Here is an 8,136-nt window from a genome sequence, read left to right as displayed (position 1 = left end):
CCTCGCATTGAGGCACAGAGTCTTCAGGCTTGTCTTTTTAACACTCTTTGTCCCTTTAGAATTTTGCTATAATGTGGCCCTTTTTGATTTTTGTCTTGGGTTTCTCTCCCCTCCACTTTTACTATTCTCCTTTCTATCTTCTTCTGCCCCCATTTTATTTCCCTCTGTCTCCATTCCCCTGCCATATTAGTTTAACTCCTCCCCAACAGCACTAGCAAACACTCTCCCTAGGACATTGGTTGTGGTCCTGCCCAGGTGCAGCCAAGTCCCACCTCCCCCAGAACCGGTTCTAATGTCCCAGGAATTTTAATCCCTCCCTCTTGCACCACTCCTCAAGCCACGTATTCATCTTGGCTATCCTGCCATTTCTACTCTAACTAGCATGTAGCAGTGGTAGCAATCCTGAGATTACCATCTTTGAGGTCTTACTTTTTAATTTAACTCCTAGCTCCCTAAATTCAGCTTGTAGGACCTCATCCTGCTTTTTACCTATATCGTTGGTACCTATATGCACCACGACAACTGGTTGTTCACACTCCCCCTCCAAAATATCCTGCAACAGCTTCGAGACATCCTCAACCCTTGCACTAGGGAGGCAACATACCATCCTGGAGTCTATCCCCCTTGCAATAGAATCCCCTATCACTATAGCTCTTCCACTCTCTTTCCTGCTCTCCCATGCAGCAGAGCCACCCACGGTGCCATGAACTTGGCTGCTGCTACCTTCCCCTGGTGAGCCATCTCCCCCAACAATATTCAAAGCGGTATGTCTGTTTTGGAGGGAGATGACCGCAGGGGACTCCTGCACTACCTTCCTACTCCTGCTCTGCCTGATGGTCACCCACCCCCTATCTGCCTTTGTAACCTTTACCTGCGGTGTGACCAACTCACTATCCATGACATCCTCAGCATCGCGCGTGCTCCAGAATGAATCCATCCGCAGCGCCAGTGCCGTCGTGCGGTCTAACAGGAGCTGCAGCTGGATACACTTCCTGCACACATAGTCGTCAGGGACACTGGAAGCGTCCCTGATTTCCCACATGGTACAGGAGGAGTATGACACGGGTCTGGGCTCTCCTGCCATGACTTAACCCTTAAAATAACCTAATGTGGCAACAATGCCCAAGGTTTCTTACTGACATTATAAGGAAAAAAGAAAAACTACTCACCAATCAACCAGCCAATCACTTACCCTCTTGGCTGTGACGTCACACTTGGTGATGGTATAGGTAAAGGGTTGACAGTGGACAGGCAATGGCAGACATTTTATAGATTACATGGATGAACTTCAACAATTGTACATCCCTGTTTGGAGTAAAAATAAAAAGGGGAAGGTAGCTCAACCGTGGCTAACAAGGGAAATTAGGGATAATGTTAAATCCAAGGAAGAGGCATATAAATTGGCGAGAAAAAGCAGCAATTGAGGACTGGGAGAAATTTATAATTCAGCAGAGGAGAACAAAGGGTCTAATTAGGAGGGGGGAAATAAAGTGAGAGGAAGCTTGCAGGGAACATTAAAACTGACTGCAAAAGCTTCTATAGATATGTGAAGAGAAAAAGATTAGTGAAGACCAACGTAGGTCCTTTGCAGACAGAATCAGGTGAATTTATAATGGGAAACAAAGAAATGGCAGACCAATTGAACAAATACTTTGGATCTGTCTTCACTAAGGACGACACAAATAACTTTCTGGAAATACTAGGGGTTCGAGGGTCTAGCGAAAAGGAGGAACTGAAGGAAATTCTTATTAGTCAGGGAATTGTGTTAGGGAAATTGATGGGATTGAAGGCCGATAAATCCCCAGGGCCTGATGGGCTGCATCCCAGAGTACTTAAGGAAGTGACCCTAGAAATAGTGGATGCATTGGTGATCATTTTCCAATATTCTATTGACTCTGGATCAGTTCCTATGGACTGGAGGGTAGCTAATGTAACACCACTTTTTAAAAAAGGAGGGAGAGAGAAAACGGGGAATTATCAACCGGTTAGCCTGACATCGGTGGTGGGGAAAATGTTGGAATCAATTATTAAAGATAAAATAGCAGTGCATTTGGAAAGCAGTGATAGGATCGGTCCAAGTCAGCTTGGATTTATGAAAGGGAAATCATGCTGGACAAATCTTCTGGAATTTTTTGAGAATGTAACTAGTAGAGTAGACAAGGGAGAACCAGTGGATGTGGTGTATTTGGACTTTCAAAAGGCTTTCGACAAGGTCCCACACAAGAGATTAATGTGCAAAATTAAAGCACATGGTATTGGGGGTAATGTATTGACGTGGATAGAGAACTGGTCGGCAGACAGGAAGCAGAGAGTCGGAATAAACGTGTCCTTTTCAGAATGGCAGGCAGTGACCAGTGGGGTGCCGCAGGGTTCAGTGCTGGGACCCCAGCTATTTACAATATACATCAATGATTTAGATGAAGGAATTGAATGTAATATCTCCAAGTTTGCGGATGACACTAAGCTGGGTGGCGGTGTGAGCTGTGAGGAGGATGCTAAGAGACTGCAGGGTGACTTGGCTGGTTAGGTGAGAGGGCAAATGCATGGCAGATGCAGTATAATGTGGATAAATATGAGGTTATCCACCTTGGTGGCAAAATCAGGAAGACAGAATATTATCTGAATGATGACAGATTAGGAAAAGGGGAGGTGCAACGAGACCTGGGTGTCATGGTACATCAGTCATTGAAGTTTGGCATGCAGGTACAGCAGGTGGTGAAAAAGGCAAATGGCATGTTGGCCTTCATAGCTAGAGGATTTGAGTCTCGGAGCAGGGAGGTCTTACTGCAGTTGTACAGAGCCTTGGTGAGGCCACACCTGGAATATTGTGTTCAGTTTTGGTCTCCTAATCTGAGGAAGGACGTTCTTGCTATTCAGGGAGTGCAGCGAAGGTTCACCAGATTGATTCCCGGGATGACAGGACTGACATATGAGGAGAGACTGGATCAACTGGGCTTGTATCCACTGGAGTTTAGAAGAATGAGAGGGGATCTCATAGAAACATATAAAATTCTGACAGGATTGGACAGGTTAGAGGCAGGAAGAATGTTCCCGTTGCTGGGGAGTTCCAGAACCAGGGGTCACAGTCTAAGAATAAGGGGTAAGCCATTTAGGACTGAGATGAGAAGAAACTTCTTCACTGAGAGTGATTAACCTGTGGAATTCTCTACTGCAGAAAGTTGTTGAGGCCAATCTGTTAGATATATTCAAAAGGGAGTTAGATATGGCCCTTACGGCCAAAGGGATCAAGGGGTATGGAGAGAAAGCAGGAAAGGGTACTGAGGTTGAATGATCAGCCGTGATCTTATTGAATGGCGGTGCAGGCTCGAAGGGCCAAATGGCCTGCTCCTGCACCTAATTTCTGTTTCTCACCCCTCTGATGGTGCCCTCGAGTGAACGGGTAAGGTCATTGCCCTCCACACCCAATGCAATAACGTCAAGCGCATTTGTTGAACGCTGCATCTCAGGAGATTCTACTCTGGTTCTCTTGGCTCTGCCTCTTGCACCACTCCAGTGCGAGGCGCAGAGTGGGATGGTGGGGCCCTGGCTGTTCCACACTGTATTCCACCACCACCACCACTGAGACCCGCTTCCTCTGACAGTGGGGGCCTGGGTGCTACATTGCACCACCATTACTGGGACCCGCTACTTCGGGAGATGTGAAACCATGGAATGTCTTACCAGAACTTATATCACTAAGCGCGGATGGGTACGTGAGGAGACGATGGCATGCGGCATCAGAACTTAAAGCACCACACAAGGATGGGGGGTGGATGAAAGAGTGGAATGTTGGACAAGAACGCATGATATTGTTTGGGAGAGTGAGGCCCTGCACTATGGACTGATTCATATTACGATCAGCATTCTCACCTGAACACACACATCCATGCCCCTGTCCCCCCCCCCCGCCCCACTGCCTTGGTCTTGATCGTACGCATCTGAATCTTCTGGATTGGCATTATGTTCTGCAAAATATAACCGAACAGTCAAATGGTTAGCAGGGCAGGAGTGGGCAGGATGGGTGACATGGATAGTCTCGCACATAGCAGGCTAGGCAACAGGTTGATTTGAAGGGTCACGATGCATTTTCAGGACTTGCCCTCTCCTAAGCGTGTGGGCCCAGCTTGAGCATCACTGATTGCTTTTCTCTCGGCACGACTCATCAGGGCAGCAACCCTCACTTCCAAGGGTGTCAGTTGGTGCAGATTTGGCGGGCCTCCTTCTGTTCGTGTTCTTTCCCTTTTGTTGTGAGCCAATTTCTTCTGCAAGGATGAAAATATAACTTTTTAGAGAAGGTGCCTTTCTGCTGAGTGGGCCATATACAGCTGGTCACATTTACAATTGCAATTCCAGTGAGAAAAGGAAGATATTACTTACACTAACAACTTGACCAAGGTCCTGCCATTTCTTTTTACACTGGACCCCAGATCTCCCGGTATTCACCACTCTGCAGTATTTGGCTGCAACTAGGTCCCAGCGTTTCTTGATTCCTTTGTGCGGCCTCTGTTGCTGGTGTCCAGCTCCTGCCATCTCTCCTCAATGACATTAACTAGTGTCTCCACTTCGTCATACAAGAAGTTCTTCGTTCTCGCTGCACGTTCTTGCATTGCTGTACTGGATTTTCACTGTGATTTTTAAAAATCACTGTCCTTTCCTTGCATGCACTCCTTTCCCTATCTGCAACCAAAAGTCCCAGCTCGCTTTAAATGAGTGCCTGTCACGTTCTCCCTTTAAATTGCCACGGTCGAGGACCCATTGCGCATGCGCGCACGCTGTAACGTGCATGCGCAAGGGCCCCGACCTCCTGCTGGCTGCGATCGACTTGCTCCATCCCAGGGAGACTCTGCTGTGCCATGCCACACTCCAGGACGACCGGAGAATTCCCCGGTAAGATTTCGGCACACTTTTTTTTTCCCAGACAGGTTATGTAAATCACGGAGGTGTGCCGTTTTCAGCAACATCGGAAACTTGGGCCCATTCTTCTGAACTCCAATGAGTATAGGCCCAACCTACTCAACCTATCTTCATAAGTCAACCCCCTCATCTCCGGAATCAACCTAGTGAACTTTCTGAACAGCCTCTAATGCAAGTATATCCTTCCTTAAATACGGAGAACAAAACTGTACGCAGTACTCTAGGTGTGGCCTCACCAATACCCTGTACAGTTGTAGCAGGACTTCTCTGCTTTTATACTCTCTCCCCCTTGCAATAAAGGCCAACATTCCATTTGCCTTCCTGATTACTTGCTGTACCTGCATACTAACCTTTTGTGTTTCATGCACAAGGGCCCCCAGGTCCCTCTGTACTGCAGCACTTTGCAATTTTTCTCCATTTAAATTATAATTTGCTTTTCTATTTTTTCTGCAAAAGTGGATAACCTCACATTCCACATTATACTCCATCTGCCAAATTTCTGCCCACTCACTTAGCCTGTCTATATCCCTTTGCAGATTTCTTGTGTCCTCCTCACAATTTGCTCTCCCACCCATCTTTGTATCATCGGCAAACTTGGCTACATTTCACTCGGTCCCTTCATCCAAGTCATTAATATAGATTGTAAATAGTTGAGGCCTCAGCACCGATCCCTGCGGCACCCCACTAATAACTGTTTCCCAATTGGAAAATGACTCATTTATCCCGACTCTCTGTTTTCTGTTAGTTAGCCAATCCTCTATCCAATATATTACCCTCAACCCTGTGAACTTTTATCTTGTGCAATAACCTTTTATGTGGCACCTTATCGAATGCCTTCTGGCAATCCAAATACACCACATCCACTGGTTCCCCCTTATCCACCCTGCTTGTTACATCCTCAAAGAACTCCAACAAAGTTGTCAAACATGATTTCTCTTTCATAAAACCATGATGACTCTGCTTGATTGAATCATGCTTTTCCAAAAGTCCTGCTACTGCTTCCTTAATAATGGACTCCAGCATTTTCCCAATGACAGATGTTAGGCTAACTGGTCTATAGTTTCCTGCTTTCTGTCTGCCTCCTTTTTTAAATAGTGGCATTACATTTGCGGTTTTCCAATCCGCTGGGACCTTCCCAGATTCCAGGGAATTTTGATAGATTACAGCCAATGTTATCTCTGCAGCCACTTCTTTTAAGGCCCTAGGATGCAAGCCATCAGGTCCAGGGGACTTGTCTACCTTTAGTCGCATTATTTTACCGAGTACTACTTATTTAGTGATAGTGATTGTATTATGTTCCTCCCTCCCTATAGCCCCATGATTATCCATTATTGGGAAGTTTTTAATGTCTTCTACCGTGAAGACTGATACAAAATATTTGTTCAAAGTCTCTGCCATTTCCCTGTTCCCCATTATTAATTCCCCAGTCTCATCCTCTAAGGGGCCAACATTTACTTTAGCCACTCTTTTTTCCTTTTTTTGTACCTGTAGAAACTCTTACCATCTGTTTTTATATTTTGTGCTAGTTTGCTTTCATAATCTATCTTCCCCCTCTCGTTTTTAGTTGTTCTTTGCTGGCTTTTAAAAGTTTCCCAATCCTCTGGCCTCTCACTAAACTTGGCCAACATTGTATGCATTTGTTTTCAATTTGATACCATCTCTTATTTCCTTAGTTGGCCACAGATGGTTATCCCTTTATCTTAGTCTTTCCTTCTCATTGGAATATATTTTTGTTGAGAGTTATGAAATATCTCCTTAAATGTCTGCTATTGCTCATCAACCGTCCCACACTTTAATCTATTTTCCCTGTTCACTTTAGCCAACTCTACCTTCATATCTCCTTTGTTTAAGCTTAGGCCACTGGTTTGAGATCTGACTTTCTCTAGAAAATATGTGAATCTTAAAATATTTCTTCCATATTTGGAGTCTCTGTCAATACAGTTCACACTTGAAAGAAAATAAAATGAATTTACAAGTTGGATGTGTCTTGACATCATCAGACCACAACCTGATTATAAGGCAAAATCTTTTTTGTTGTGTAGGATATGGGAGTGAAATTAGCACACCATTTTAACAATCAGTGAAGTACCAGTAAATTAGTTGATTTGGGAGTGAGACCAGAAATTGAATTGGCTCTTAAAGAACTCTGAAATCAGTTGTACTTCTTGCATTTGTGCACATTATTATCCCAGAAGGATTTTGGATTCAGCAAACTAACATGCAAATCATGGAAGATGGTATTTCTTTTTTGAATATTCGATGTGCCATGTCTCTTGGTTTCAGGACCGCCCAGCCAATTTCCACTGATGTCATCAGCAGCGGTCCCGCTAAGGTATGCGGCCGCACAGTGGTCTGGAGGTCCCGTGCAGGCTGCTCACCAGCTTTTTACATTGAAGAAACTGCGTAGGCACGAAAATTTGAATGGGCCGCGCAGCCAGTTAAAGGGACTGCGCACTTAAAATAAAAATTTGAGAGAACAATTGTCATCAGTACTCAATGTTTAACTTGCAGAAAGTTGCACCAATATAAAATTACATAAAATAACTTTTTATAATGAGTTTGCTCATTAAATGTATTGGACTACACAATCCATACTGAAGCTACTCTTGTTAATTCTGTACTGCTTTGTGCACAAGTGGTGTACACATTCACTTTCATTCCTTTTCCAATTTTTCCTGTTGCTTACCAAAAACAAATTAACTTGTACTCTGATCATGAGTGCATATGTACACACATTAGCTCAGTTGCTGATATTGCATTTTATTTGTTTCAATTATGTTTGAGATATTGTATAATAAATACAAGACTTTTATTTAATTGAATTTTATTATTGAAATTGCCTGGTGATTTAGTTGAGCCTTACAAATCAGGAAGTCTGATCTCTAGTGTCTGCAATCTGAGTTATGAGGACAGACAGTAAGGACTTGAACTGTTCAGCCTGGAAAGGGGGTGATCTTGTAAAAGTATATAAAATAGTAAGTGGTATGGAAAAGGATAATCTGGAATACTACTTTAAATTAAACAATGAGAATAGGATAAGGACATGTGTTCAAACTAGTTGATAGTCATTTTAGCATTGATACTAGGTGGTCTTCACTGAGTAATCAGCTCTTGGAATGGGCTTCTGGTTAAGAGTGGTGGAGACAAAAACCCTGACATCATTTAAGAAACAACTAGATGCAGAAATGAGTGGAGAAATTACGATGGGCTGAATGACCTTCC

This window comes from Pristiophorus japonicus, chromosome 16 (assembly GCF_044704955.1).
Source record: "Pristiophorus japonicus isolate sPriJap1 chromosome 16, sPriJap1.hap1, whole genome shotgun sequence".
NCBI classification, from domain to species: Eukaryota; Metazoa; Chordata; class Chondrichthyes; family Pristiophoridae; genus Pristiophorus; species Pristiophorus japonicus.
Note: the sequence above shows the minus strand (reverse complement) of the source record.